The 15,382-nt window shown below is 40.2% G+C and overlaps 1 pseudogene; it reads left to right on the top strand.

Moving 5' to 3' along the window:
• The window catches only part of LOC138437852 (antigen WC1.1-like), a 68,420-nt pseudogene that overhangs the window by 17,094 nt on the left and 35,944 nt on the right, over positions 1-15,382 (top strand).

Consider the following 15,382-nt stretch of genomic DNA (forward strand, 5'->3'; position numbering starts at 1 on the left):
GTGCTGCCTTCATCATAAGCAGAAGGGCAAGTATGTCTGTCCTTTTTAAGACTCTCTATTCTGTTCCACGTTATCATTTGTCTATCCTTGCACCAATAATGCATTTTCTTAATTATCACAACTTTGTCGTGTTTTGTTGTTCAATCACTAAGTCACGTCTGACTCTTTGTGACCCCATGAACTACAGCTCACCAGGCTTCTGTGTCCTTCACTATCTCCCAGAGTTTCAAACTTTGCAGTTAGTGTTAATAATTTTAATTTACAAGAGTTACTTTATATTAACTCCTCTAACTTTGTTGCTTTTCTTATCAACTGTGATGATCATTCTTGGTTGCTTGTATTTTGTATGAATTTAGAAACCAGCTTGTCATTTTCACCAAAAGAAAAGCTTAAGGGTATTTTTTTGAGATTAGATTTTAAAATTTGAAAGGAGACAAAGAATTTGAGGATGACTGACACTGACAATGTTGAATTTTCCAAATCATTGACATAATACATCCCTCCATTCAGTTAGATCTTGAATTCATCTCAGAGATTTTGCCCATCTTCTACTAGGATTTCTCCTAGGTCTATTATTTTTGATATTATGAGTATTTTTTTTGTGAAAGTGTCCTGGCAATGAATTCTCTTTGAGTTGTTTTCATCGTTTAGTTTTTTAAATTTTGATGTCACTTGACACATTAAAATGTTGCAAAAGTAATATAAAAATTCCTTTATGACCTTTACCTGGGTTTCTAAATGTTAGTATCAATATTTTGCTTTAATCTGTGTGTGTGTGTGTGTGTGTGTCCTTCCTTCTCAATTCCCCTTCTGTCCCATTTCTTCCTGAATATGTAAAATCTTTCTGAATTAAGTTGAAGGCATGATGTTCCTTTACCCTTAGGACACTTCTGGGAATTTCCTTACAGAACCAGAGTTCAGTCAAGTCTTTAAATGACTTCAGCCCCAGGTGACATCTAATTGCAGCACTAAAAGACCTGACTGAAAGCCTGCCAAACGGAGTTTCTTCCTGATTAATGACCCAAAGTCATAAGCAAAATGAAATATATATTCTTTTTCTTCAGCTAAAAGTTTTGCCTTATCATATTGATCAAATTGCTAACATCCGTTGAATCACAGAAAAAGCAAGAGAGTTCCAGAAAAACATCTACTTCTGCTTTATTGACTATGCCAAACCTTTGACTGTGTGGATCATAACAAACTATGGAAAATTCTTAAAGAGATGGGAATACCAGACCACCTTACCTGGCTCCTGTATGCAGATCAAGAAGCAATAGTTAGAACTGGACATGGAAAAACAGACTGATTCCAAACTGGGAAAGGAGTGTGTCAAGGCTGTATGTTGTCACCCTGCTGTGAAGTCACTCAGTTGTGTCCGACTCTTTGCGATCCCATGGACTACAATCTACCAGGCTTCTCTGTCCATGGGATTTTCCAGGCAAGAATACTGGAGTGGGTTGCCATTTACTTCTCCAGGGGATCTTCCTGACCCGGGATCAAACCCAGGTCTCCTGCATTGCAGGCAGACGCTTTACCCTCTGAGTCAAAGCGTCTGCCTATATGCAGAATACATCATGTGAACTGCTGGGCTGGATGAAGCACTAGCTGGAATCAAGGTTGCCAGGAGAAATATCAATAACCTCAGATATGCTGATGATACCACCTTTATGGCAGAAAGCAAAGAGGACCCGAAGAGCCTCTTGATGAAAGTGGAAGAGAAGAGTGAAAAAGCTGGCTTAAAACTCAACATTCAAAAAACTAAGATCATGGCATTTGGTCCCATCTCTTCATGGCAAATAGATGGGGAAACAATGGAAACAGTGACAGACTTTATATTCTTGGGCTCCAAAATCACTGTAGATGGTGACTGCAGCCATGAAATTAAAAGACATCTAATCCTTGGAAGAAAAGCTATGACAAACCTAGATAGCATATTAAAAAGCAGAGACATTACTTTGCTGACAATTGTCCATTTAGTCAAATCTATGGCTTTTCCAGTAGGCATGTATGGATGTAAGAGTTGGACCATAAAGAAGGCTGAGTGTGAAGAATTGATGCTTTTGAACTGTGGTGTTGGGGAAGACTGCTTAGAGTCCCCTGGACTGCAATGAGATCAAACGAGTGGATGCTGATGGAAATCAGCCCTGAATATTCATTGGAAGGACTGATTCTGAAGCTGAAGCTCCAATACTTTGGCCACCTGATGAGAAGAACTGACTTGTTGGAAAAGACCTTGATGCTGTAAGATTGAGGGTGGGAGGATGAGATGGTTAGATGGCATCACCGACTTGATGGACATGAGTTTGAGCAAGTTCTGGGAGTTGGTGATGGACAGGGAAGTTTGGTGAGCTGCAGTCAATGGGGTCACAAAGAGTTGGACATGACTGAGTGACTGAACTGAACTGGGCTAAATTTTAGGGGAAAATCTTCTATACAACAACATAACCAGAACACTTTTCATGTGCCCTGAAATTCTGGATTGCAGAATATCCTCTGATCTTTCACTGTGATGTTTCTACTTTATGCTGAGCTAGTGCATGGCTACTATTATTCTTTAATTCTTAATTTCAGCTAACACATTTTTCAGCTCTAGAAGTACTTCACTTTTGTTATCACTTCTCTGCAAAGATACACATTTTGTCTATTATTTCCACAAACACATTAATCATGGCTATTTAAATTCTCTGTCAGGTAAATCTAGCAGCTGAAAAACCTGGGAAATTCTTTCCAATGTCTCCTTTTTCCCTTCTGTTTTTCACGAGATCTATTTTATTTAAGTATTTGTTTTAAAGTTAGACATTGAAGAAATAGTAGAAATCTTTCAGAAAGAATTTTGTTTTGCTTTTACTTAGGGATAGATTTGGCCTTTCCTGGTGGCTCAGATGGTAAAGAATCTGCCTGCAATGCAGGAGACCTGGGTTTGATCCCTGGATTGGGAAGATCCCCTGGAGGAGGGCATGACAACCCACTCCAGTATTCTTGCTTGAAAAATCCTATGGGCAGAGGAGCCTGATGGGCTATAGTCCATGGGGTCACAAACAGTCTGAATTATTGAGTGACTAAGCACAGCACAGGGATAGATTTAGGGATACAACAACTTACTTAACTCATTCTTATAGCAACACTTGGGTTAAAACAAAAATTGTGATACGTCAGAAGCAGAACTCTCCACGGAGACGGTGAACAATAAGAGTATGATAATTTTACTGTTGGGTCACAGCTTTCATAGCAAACATCCTCTTCCAACAACACACGAGAAGATTCTACACATGGAGATCACCAGATGGTCAACACCGAAATCAGACTGATTATATTCTTTGCAGCCAAAGATGGAAAAGCTCTATGCAGGGAGCAAAAACAAGACCCAGAGCTGACTGTAGCTCAGATCATGAACTCCTTATTGCCAAATTCAGACTTGAATTGAAGAAAGTGGGGAAAAACACTAGACCATTCAGGTATGACCTAAATGAAATCTTTTATGACTATACAGTGGAAGTGAGAAATAGATTTGAGGGACTAGATCTGACAGAGTGCCTGATGAACTATGGACGGAGGTTCGTGACACTGTACAGGAGACAGGAATCAAGACCATCCCTATGGAAAAGAAATGCAAAAGAGCAAAATGGCTGTCTGAGGAGGCCTTATAAATAGCTGTGAAAAGAAGACAAGCAAAAAGCAAAAGAGAAAAGGAAAGATATACCCATTTGAATGCAGAGTTCCAAAGAAGAGCAAGGAAAGATAAGAAAGGCTTCCTCAGCGATCAGTGCAATAAATAGAGGAAAACAATAGAATGGGAAAGACTAGAGATCTCTTCAAAAAAATTAGAGATACCAAGGGAACATTTCAAGCAAAGATTGGGTCAATAAAGGACAGAAATGGTATGGACCTAACAGAAGCAGAAGATATTAAGAAGAGATGCAAGAATACACAGAAGTACTGTACAAAAGAGATCTTCATGACCTGGATAATGGTGATGGTGTGATCACTCACACTCACCTAGAGCCAGACATCCTGGAATGTGAAGTCAAGTGGGCCTTAAGAAGCATCACTATGAACAAAACTAGTGGAGGGGATGGAATTCCAGTTGAGCTCTTTCAAATCCTGAAAGATGATGCTCTGAAGTGCTGCACTCAATAGGCCAGCAAATTTGGAAAACTCAGCAGTAGCCACAGGACTGGAAAAGGTCAGTTTTCATTCCAATCCCAAAGAAAGGCAATGACAAGAATGCTCAAACTCCCGCACAATTGCACTCATCTCACAGGCTAGTAGAGTAATGCTCAAAATTCTCCAAGCCAGGCTTCAGCAATACGTGAACCGTGAAATTCCTGATGTTCAAGCTGGTTTTAGAAAAGGGAAAGGAACCAGAGATCAAATTGCCAACATCCACTGGATAATCAAAAAAGCAAGAGAGTTCCAGGAAAATATCTATTTCTGCTTTATTGACTATGCAGAAGCCTTTGACTGTGTGGATCACAATAAACTGTGGAAAATTCTGAGAGAGATGGGAATACCAGACCACCTAACCTGCCTCTTGAGAAACCTGTATGCAAGTCATAAAGCAACAGTTAGAACTTGACATGGAACAACAGACTGGTTCCAAATAGGAAAAGGAGTACATCAAAGCTGTATATTGTCATCCTGCTTATTTAACTTCTATGCAGAGTACATCATGAGAAACGCTGGGCTGGATGAAGCATAAGCTGCAATCAAGATTGCCAGGAGAAATATCAATAACCTCAGATATGCAGATGACACCATCCTTATGGCAGAAAGTGAAAGAACTAAAGAGCTTCTTGATGAAAGTGAAAGAGAAGAGTGAAAATGTTGACTTAAAGCTCAACATTCAGAAAACAAAGATCATGGCGTCCGGTCCCATCACTTCATGGGAAATAGATGGGGAAACAGTGGAAGCAGTGGCTGACTTTATTTTTTGGGCCCCCAAATCACGGCAGATGGTGACTGCAGCCAAGAACTTAAAAGATGCTTACTCCTTTGAAGGAAAGTTATGGCCAACCTACGCAGCTTATTAAAAAACAGAGACAATACTTTGTCAACAAAGGTCCATCTGCCTAGTCAAGGCTATGGTTTTTCCAGTAGTCATGTGTGGATGTGAGTTGGACTGTAAAGAAAGCTGAGCAATGAAGAATTGATGTTTTTGAACTGTGGTGTTGGAGAAGACTCTTGAGAGTTCCTTGGACTGCAAGGAGATCCAACCAGTCCATCCTAGAGGAGATCAGTCCTGGGTGTTCATTGGAAGGACTGATGAAGCTGAAACACCAATATTTTGGCCACCTGATGTGAAGAACTCTATCATGTGAAAAGACCCTGATGCTGGGAAAGATTGAGGGCAGGAGGAGAAGGGGACGACAGAAGATGAGATGGTTGGATGGTATTACCAATTGGATGGACATGAGTTTGGGTGGACTCGGGGAGTTGGTGATTGACAAGCAGGCCTTGCGTGCTGCAGTTCATGGGTTTGCAAACAGACATGACTGAGTGAATGAACTGAAGTGAACTGAACACAGCTTTCATATAAGGTCCATTACCAGGTCATTATTTCCCTTAATTCAACTTCTTGTTCTTCAACTGTTCCAGACTTCTGATCATTGTTGTTTCTTCAGGAAATCAGATCCAGGTGCTTCCCCAGTGCAACGACTCCCTGTCTCAACCTGAAGGCTCTGTGGCCTCAGAGGAGAGCGCCCCCTATTGCTCAGGTGAGGGTCCCACAGGACAAAAGATCCTTTTCATTCCCCAGGTCACCGCCCCATTGTCCCATTTCTCTCTCCTCAGACAGCAGGCAGCTCCGCCTGGTGAACGGGGGCTGTCCCTGCGCCGGCAGAGTGGAGATCCTTGACCAGGGCTCCTGGGGCACCATCTGTGATGACGGCTGGGACCTGGACGATGCCCGCGTGGTGTGCAGGCAGCTAGGCTGTGGAGAAGCCCTCAATGCCACAGGGTGTGCTCACTTTGGGGCAGGATCAGGGCCCATCTGGCTGGACAACCTGAACTGCACAGGAAATGAATCTCACGTGTGGAAGTGCCCTTCCTGGGGCTGGGGGCGGCACGACTGCAGACACAAGGAGGACGCGGGGGTCATCTGCTCAGGTCCGCGCTACACATTGTCCACAGGCTGGGGGAGGGGTGGGCCCTGGAGGACGGGGGTCTGAGCCCTGAGGGAGAGATGCTGAAAGGACCAGAGAAGGAGGCTTCCTCCCATGAAGCCTGTCTTTCCAGCAGACGTGAAGACGAGGTGCTTTCACTTCCTTCTGCAGCAGCTGAGGATCTGGTCCTTTCTTCTCAGCAGGTTTCCTGGCAGAGCCATTTTTTACAGTTTTTCTTGAAAGCAGGGCTCTCTCTCCAGTTACTAGTTTCCGTTTGCTTCAGTAACAATTTACCAATTAGTGGGTTAAAACAACATAAATTTATTTCCTTACATTTCTGTAGCTTAGATGTCCAGCAGGGATCTCACTAGGCCTGGATCAAGGCTTCAGCAGGGCTGCATCAATTCTGTGTCTCTGGGGGAGAATCTATTTCTTGTCCTTTCAATCTTCTAGATGAAAAAAAAAAAAGAAAGAAAGAAAGGAAAGTCACATAGTCGTGCCTGACTCTTTGTGATCCCATGGACTCTATCTTGCCCTGCCCCTCTGTCCATGGAATTCTCAAGCTTCCAGAAACTGCCTACATCCCTTGGTTCACAGCCTCCTTTATCCATTATGAGACCAGCAATCCTGCAGGCCTCCAGATATTATCCAGAGTCACATTTCTCTCTCTAGGAAGAGCTAAGAAATGTAGTCCATGTTTAAGGATAGTGGGTCTAAGGATGTGTTCAGACTGGGCTCACATTGTTAATACAATATTCTAGCTTAATCTCACCATCCCAAGGTCCTTACCATAATCACATCTGTAAATCCCTTTTGTCAGGTATAGTAACATATTCACAGGTTGCAGAGTTTGGGATGTGGACATTTTGGGGTTAACTATTCTGCCTATCTCCCTAATATCCACATTACATCCCTTAACATACTCTTCAAAGATTTTGTTAGGAAGCAGAATTCAGCTGCCCCTCCCTACTAGCACCCACACAGTTTGGTCTTCCCCTCAGTTCATATCCACTACACCATTGTGGTAGAAATAGAAATACAGACACAAATGGACAAGGTTAGTTATAAGGGAGGCGATGTCAGTCTTGTCATCTAGTGGGTATCTCTTGAGCAAGGTCAGAGATGACTGTTCACCATTTCTAGAAGAAAGGAAAACCTAGAACATGCAGCAAAGTTTTTTACTGTGTCCTGTCTCCTCCCCTTTCAATCTTAGAATTCCTGGCCCTCAGGATGGTGAGTGAGGACCAGCAGTGTGCTGGGTGGCTGGAAGTTTTCTACAATGGGACCTGGGGCAGTGTCTGCCATAGCCCCATGGAAGACATCACTGTGTCTGTGATCTGCAGACAGCTTGGCTGTGGGGACAGTGGAATCTTCAACTCTTCTGTTGCTCTTAGAGAAGGTTATAGACCCCAGTGGGTGGATGGAATCCAGTGTTGGAAAACTGACATCTCTCTCTGGCAGTGTCCTTCTGACCCTTGGAATTACACTTCATGCTCTCCAATGGAGGAAGCCTATATCTCATATGCAGGTGACTTACTGTCTGTTTCTGTGTGTCTGTCCCAACCCTGCAGGATGCAGTGAGATTTGACATTTTAAAATCTAAGTGATGAGTTTAATTTGGGTCCCCAAAATGACATTAAGTGAAAATGTTAGTCACTCAGTCATGTCCGGCTCTTTTTGTCTGCCTGCCAGGCTCCTCGGTCCATGGAATTCGCCAGGCAAGAATACTGGAACGGGTTTCCATTCCCTTCTCCAGGGGATCATCCCAACCTAGGTATTGCAATTGACTCTCCCACATTGCAGTCAGATTCTTTACCGTCTGAGCCACCAGAGAAGCCTAAATGAGGTAAGGATGAAATTAATTTTATCCACATATTCCAATCTTGTTTGTTAAAATATTTCATTGAGATGTAATTCTTGTAATATTATATTAGTTCTAAGTGTAAAATACAGTGTTTATGTTTTTGTACATATTGGTAAATCATCACCACACGCGCAGTAATATCCATCACTACATGTAGTTACAATTTTTTTTCTTATGATCCCACAAGTAAGAATTTGCATGTTGCAACTAAGACCCAGGACAACCAAATAATTAATTTTAAAAGAGAGTATTATTCTCTTCATAGTCTTGACATAAGAACATGCATCATGCTTTTTTTTTTTTTTTTATCCACATGAGGGCTTCCCTGGTAGCTAAGCTGGTAAAGAATCTGCCTACAATGCAGGAGACCCCGGTTTGATTCCTGGGTCGGGAAGATCCACTGGAGAAGGATAGGCTACTCACTGCAGTGTTCTTGGGCTTCCCTGATGACTCAGTGGGTAAAGAATCTGCCTGCAATGTGGGAAACCTAGGTGTGATTCCTGGCTTGGGAAGACCTCTGGAGAAGGGAAAGGCTACCCACTCCAGTATTCTGGCCTGGAGAATTCCATGGACTGTATACTCCATGGGGTCGTAAAGAGTTGGACACGACTGAGCGACTTTAACAAACATTATATACAAAAATATTATCTTCTTTCCTATATTACAGTTTTAAGATATCTTTCATGACAATATTTTTTTTCTCTAGAATGTTTTAAATTTTTTTATTTATTTATAGGAACTCTCTATAAACAAACATCACTTCAGTTGCTCAGTTGTGTCAGCTTCAACATCAGTCCTTGCAATGAACACTCAGGACTGGTCTCCTTTAAGATGGACTGGTTGGATCTCCTTGCAGTCCAAGGGACTCTCAAGAGTCTTCTCCAACACCACAGTTCAAAAGCATCAATTCTTCGGTGCTCATCTTTCTTTATAGTCTTATAAAGAAACATCACTTACTCTTTCTTAAATATTTTTGTAAATATTTCCCCCATTTTTTGCATATATGTTTAAAGTTATCTACGTGAATGTGGGGGTTATGTTATTGAATCTATAATGGTTTACTTTTTTGACTTCTGCCTTTAATGAAATGTTTCATATGCCATTCTTAATCTCAAAATAACATTGAATCAAGTTTTATTTTCTGCAAATGATTTTATAGTTCCACTAAAGAATATTCAAAATTTAATTTTGAATTCACTTATTTATTTATTTATTTATTTTACTATGTGTGATTGTATAGTATCATCACCAGATAAGAATTATATTTTAGATATGTGATAGATTCATCACAAAATAAAAACACATTGCTTAATGATTTCATGGATATGATGTCAAAAGTACAGGCAACAAAGCAAAAATAGACAAGTGGGAACATATCAAACTAAAAAGCTTCTTCAAGCCAAAGGAAACATCAACAGAGTGAAAAAGCAAGCTAGCACAAACTATGTAAGGTATTAATTTCCAAACAAATAAGGAACTCCTGCAACTGAAGAAAAAAAAATCCAAAACCTAATAACTCAATTAAAAAATTGGCCAAGGGCTTGAATAGACATTTTTCTAAAGAAAACATACAAATGGCCAATGGGTATATGAAAAAGGCTTGACATTGTCAATCATCAGGAAAATGTAAATCAAAACCACGAAGAGATATCACACATGTCAGAATGACTGTTTTTTTGAAAAGACACTTAAGTGTTGGCAAGGCTGTGGAGAAAGACACTTTCTGTGTACTTATCCACATTAAATGTATAAATTATATTAATAAAGCTATGCAATCCAGGGGTTAAATCTCTGGACTTTCACTGCCGTGGGTCCAGGTTCAATCCCTGACCTGGGAACTAAGATCCCAAGGGCCACAGCACAGCCAAGAACAAACAAACAACACAAAAACTATGACCAAAAAATCTGTATGATTTATAGTGATGTCCCTTTTCGTTCTTGCTATTGTTAACTTCATTTTCTCTCTGCTCTTCATTGGTATTGATCAGTGTTCATCAATTTTCAATGAGCCACGTTTAAAGGGTTTTCTTCTATGCTTTCTATCTTATGCTTACCTTCTTTTCCATTCATTTTTGTTCCTTTTTAAATTAACCCCAATGTTCTATATTCTTTAGGCTTTCTCATCTCCTAGTTTCTTAACAGAAGCTTACAATTTTTTCACTTTCAGTCTTTCCTCTTCTCTAAATCTAGAGTATAAGTTTCCCTTGAGTTTCATTAGAAGAATTTATGTTAATATCATTATTTTGTGTTTATTATCATTATTATTGTATTTTTATTATCATTATTTCACAATATTTGGTAAATTTTAAATTTGTTCCCAGACTCAGGTGTTTTTTGGGAGAGTGTTGCTGAATTTCCCAAAATAGGGATGGCTAACAATATTTTCTTTTTAATTCTTAATTTCATTCCACTGTGGTCAAAGTAAATACTCTGTATGAATTCAAAGAGTGAAAGATTTTGTCCCATTATGTGGTCATTTTGGTAAAAGCTCTGAGTGCATTTACAGTATTGTGAACTCTTGCATTGTTGGGTGCATTGCTCTATGTGTTACTTGGTTAAATGTGCTGACTATTTTGTTGTACATCTACTGTATCCTTTGCTTTTTGTATGTCTGGTCTGTATGCTATTGAAAAAGACACAGTAATAATCCCCCATTTTGATTGTGATTTTGCCTATTCTTTTCATTCTGTCAAGTATATTTCAAAGTTATGTACTGTTACCTTTCTTGAATTTTGATGTCTATATCTTTATAAAGGGTACCTCATTATGATCATGAAAATTCCCTCTTTAATTCAATTCGTGTTCAGTTCAGTTCGGTTCAGTTGCTCAGTTGTGTCTGACTCTTTGCGACTCCATGGACTGCAGCACGCCAGGCCTCCCTGTCCATCACCAATTCCCAGAGTTTATCCAAACTCATGTCCATTGAGTCAGTGATGCCATCCAGCAATCTCATCCTCTGTCATCCCCTTCTCCTTCTGCCCCCAATCTTTCTCAGCATCAGGGTCTTTTGAAATGAGTCAGCTCTTCACATCAGGTGGCCAAAATATTGGAGTTTCAGCTTCAACATCAGTCCTTCCAGTGAATACTCAGGACTGATCTCCTCTAGGATGGACTGGTTGGATCTCCTTGCATTCCAAGGGATTCTCAAGAGTCTTCTCCAACACCACAGTTCAAAAACATCAATTCTCCATTGCTCAGCTTTCTTTACAGTCCAAATCTCACATCCATACATGACTACCAGAAAAACCATAGCTTTGACTGGATGAACCTTTGTTGGCAAAGTAATGTCTCTCCTTTTTAATATGCTGTCTAGGTTTGCCATAACATTCCTTCCAAGGAGCAAGCGTCTTTTAATTTCATGGCTGCAGTCACCATCTGCAGTGATTTTGGAGCCCCCCCAAATAAAGTTAGCCACTGTTTCCACTGTTTCCATATCCATTTGCCAGGAAGTGATGGGACCGGATGCCATGATCTTAGTTTCCTGAATGTTGAGCTTTAAGCTGACTTTTTCATTCTCCTCTTTCACTTTCATCAAGAGGCTCTTTAGTTCTTCTTCTTTTTCTGCCATAAGGGTTGTGTCATCTGCATATCTGAGGTTATTGATATTTCTCCCGGCAATCTTGATTCCAGCTTTTGCTTCATCCAGCCCAGCGTTTCTTATGATGTACTCTGTATATAAGTTAAATAAGCAGGATGACAATATACAGGCTTGATGCACTTTTTCCTATTTGGAACCAGTCTGTTGTTCCATGTCCAGTTCTAACTGTTGCTTCCTGACCTACATACAGGTTTCTCAAGAGGCAGCTCAGGTGGTCTGGTATTCCCTTCTCTTGAAGAATTTTCCACAGATTATTGTGATCAACACAGTCAAAGGTTTTGGCATAGTCAATAAGGCAGAAATAGATGTTTTCCTGGAACTCTCTTGCTTTCTCCATGATCCAACAGATGTTGGCAATTTGATCTCTGGTTCCTCTGCCTTTTCTAAAACCAACTTGAACATCTGGAAGTTCACGGTTCATGTATTGCTGAAGCCTGGTTTGGAGAATTTTGAGCATTACTTTACTAGCATGTGAGATGAGTGCAATTGTGTGGGAGTTTGAGCATTCTTTGGCATCGCCTTTCTTTGTGATTGGAATGAAAACTGACCTTTTCCAGTCCTGTGGCTACTGCTGAGTTTTCCAAATTTGCTGGCCTATTGAGTGCAGCGCTTCACAGCATCATCTTTCAGGATTTGAAAGAACTCAACTGGAATTCCATCCCCTCCACTAGTTTTGTTCATAGTGATGCTTCTTAAGGCCCACTTGACTTCACATTCCAGGATGTCTGGCTCTAGGTGAGTGTGAGTGATCACACCATCATGATTATCTTGGTCAAGAAGATCTCTTTTGTACAGTACTTCTGTGTATTCTTGCCACCTCTTCTTAACATCTTCTGCTTCTGTTAGGTTCATACCATTTCTGTCTTTTATTTACCCAATCTTTGCTTGAAATGTTCCCTTGGTATCTCTAATTTTCTTGAAGAGATCTCTAGTCTTTCCCATTCTATTGTTTTCCTCTATTTCTTTGCACTGATCACTGAGGAAGCCTTTCTTATCTTTCCTTGCTCTTCTTTTGAACTCTGCATTCAAATGGGTAAATCTTTCCTTTTCTCCTTTGCTTTTCACTTCCCTTCCTTTCACAGCTATTTGTAAGGCCTCCTCAGACAGCCATTTTGCTTTTTTGCATTTCTTTTTCTTGGGGGTGGTCTTTATTTCTGTCTCCTGTACAGTGTCATGAACCTCCATCCATAGTTCATCAGGCACTCTGTCTATGAGATATAGCCCTTTAAATCTATTTCTCACTTCCACTGTATAGTCATAAGGGATTTGATTTAGGTCATACCTGAATCGTCTAGTGTTCCCCCCTCCTTTTTTTTTCCAATTTAAGTCTGAATTTGTAATAAGCAGTTAATTATCGGAGCCACCGTCAGCTCCTGGTCTGGTTACTGTATAGAGCTTCTCCATCTTTGGCTGCAAAGAATATAATCTATTGGATTTCAGTGTTGGCCATCTGGTGATGTCCATGAGTAGAGTCTTCTCTTGTGTTGTTGGAAGAGGGTGTTTGCTATGATCAGTGCGTTGTCTTGGCAAAACTCTATTAGCCTTTTCCCTGCTTCATTCTGTAATCCAAGGTCAAATTTGCCTGTTACTCCAGATGTTTCTTGACTTCATACTTTGGGATTCCAGTCCCTTATAAGGAAAAGGACATCTTTTGGGGGTGTTAGTTCTAAAAGGTCATGTAGGTCTTCATAGAACCATTCAACCTCAGCTTCTTCAGCATTACTGGTTGGGGCATAGACTTGCATTACCATGATATTGAATGGTTTGCCTTGGAGATGAACAGAGAGATCATTCTGTTGTTTTTGAGACTGTATCCAAGCACTGCATTTCAGACTCTTTTGTTGACTATGATGGTTACTCCATTTCTTCTAAGCGATTCCTGCCCACAGTAGTAGATATAATGGTCATATGAGTTAAATTCACCTATTCCAGTCCATTTTAGCTCACCAATTCCTAGAATGTCAACGTTCACTGTTGCCATCTCCTGTTTGACCACTTCCAATTTCCCTTCATTCATGGACCTAACATTCCAGGTTCCTATGCAATATTGCTCTTTACACCAGTGGACCTTGCTTCTATCACCAGTCACATCCACAATTGGGTGTTGTTTTTGCCTTGGCTCCCTACCTTCATTCTTTCTGGAGCTATTTCTCCAGTGATCTCCAGTAGCATATTGGGCACCTACTGACCTGGGGAGTTCATCTTTCAGTGTCCTATCTTTTTGCCTTTTCATACTGTTCATGGGGTTTTCAAGGCAAGAATCCTGCAGTGGTTTGCCATTCCCTTCTCCAGTGGACCACATTTTGTCAGAACTCTCCACTGTGACCCATCTGTCTTGGTTGGCCCTACACGGCATGGCTTAGTTTCATTGAGTTAGATAAGGCTGTGGTCAATGTGATCAGGTTGGCTAGTTTTCTGTGATTGTGGTTTCAGTCTGTCTGCCCTCTGATGCCCTCTATCAGGACTGCTGTCAATTAGTGTATCTTTTCTACTTTCTGGGACATCGATAAAGCTATTCCAGCTTTCTTACAGTTGGTACATTTTCCCCATCATTTTACTTTCGACATTTCTTTGTTTTCATAGCATAAGGTGATTATTTTGCAAGTAACATTTGCATCAGTTGTGGTTTATCTTAATCCATTCACTGTAAATGCAATTACTGATATTGATGTGTTGGTATCTGCCATTTGCTTTTAATAGATCCACATGCTTTATGTTCCTTTTTCTCTCCTTTTTTCCCTCTTCCTTTAGTATTAAATAAATCTGTTATTATTTCAGATTTTCCTTTTTCCTTTTGATTTTCAGCAGCTTTATTAGGAGTGGGGGTTTTCATACTCTTTAGTTTATATTAAATTCTCTCTTATTATATCTTCAAATATGACTTCTGTAGTTCTGCCTCTGTGTCTCTGTATCTCTTCTCCCTTTCCTACTCTTTATTTTCCTTCCCATCTCTCATCTTTATGACTCCTCTAAATCACTATATTCTAAGTTCTATCTAAAATTTATTTGACTTATTCACTCACTTTTTAAACCTAGATATTTTATTTTAGGTTGGCAATGCTATTTTTACTTGTTTATGATTATTTGTTAACTTTTTCATCTTTTTCCCTGTATATTCTCCCCTTCTCTCTTTTCCCCTAAACACATTGGTCGTAGTTAAAAGCCTTATGCATTTCTATTATGTGTGTCTCTGCATTCTCTTATCTCTTTTTTTCACTTTGGTCATTTTTCATGTTATTCTAGCTTCTCAAATGTCATGTTATTTTTTATTGAGTGCTATAAATTATATATGAAAAAGTAAGATACTCCTGATACATTTTCTAATACCTGAAAGGATTTATCCTTTGTTTTGCTAGGAAGATAGGGGGATGGGGTGTATATCACTCAAACATCTAAATATAACCTAAAACTGAGCTGTAATAAGTGTGGGTTGCCGTTTTGGTAGCACTCAGTCCAACCTCTGATTTTTCTGTCTCTATGACAGGGACTTTCAGAGATTTCAGTTCAGAGCCTGGATTCTTTGGTAGCTCAGTACCCAAGAGAATGAGAAAGACTCTGCTTTCCAAGTCTTTTTGTATAGCTCTTTAGCTTCCTGCCCTTCACAGCTTATATACTGGGCAGATATTTGAGGAGAAAATGTGCTGTGTGAGAGAGGCTCTCAAGACTAATTTTGTCACTCCAGCACCAGGTAACTCCCAAATTATGCTGGCTTCCTGTAACAACAATAGTACTCTGCTTGCCCAAGCCCAGATTCTGAATCATTAAATTATGCAATGAATCAGCAAATTCCGAGAGAAAAAGAAGCTATAGATCCTTGGG

The sequence above is a fragment of the Ovis canadensis genome, chromosome 3, assembly GCF_042477335.2.
Source record: "Ovis canadensis isolate MfBH-ARS-UI-01 breed Bighorn chromosome 3, ARS-UI_OviCan_v2, whole genome shotgun sequence".
NCBI lineage: Eukaryota > Metazoa > Chordata > Mammalia > Artiodactyla > Bovidae > Ovis > Ovis canadensis.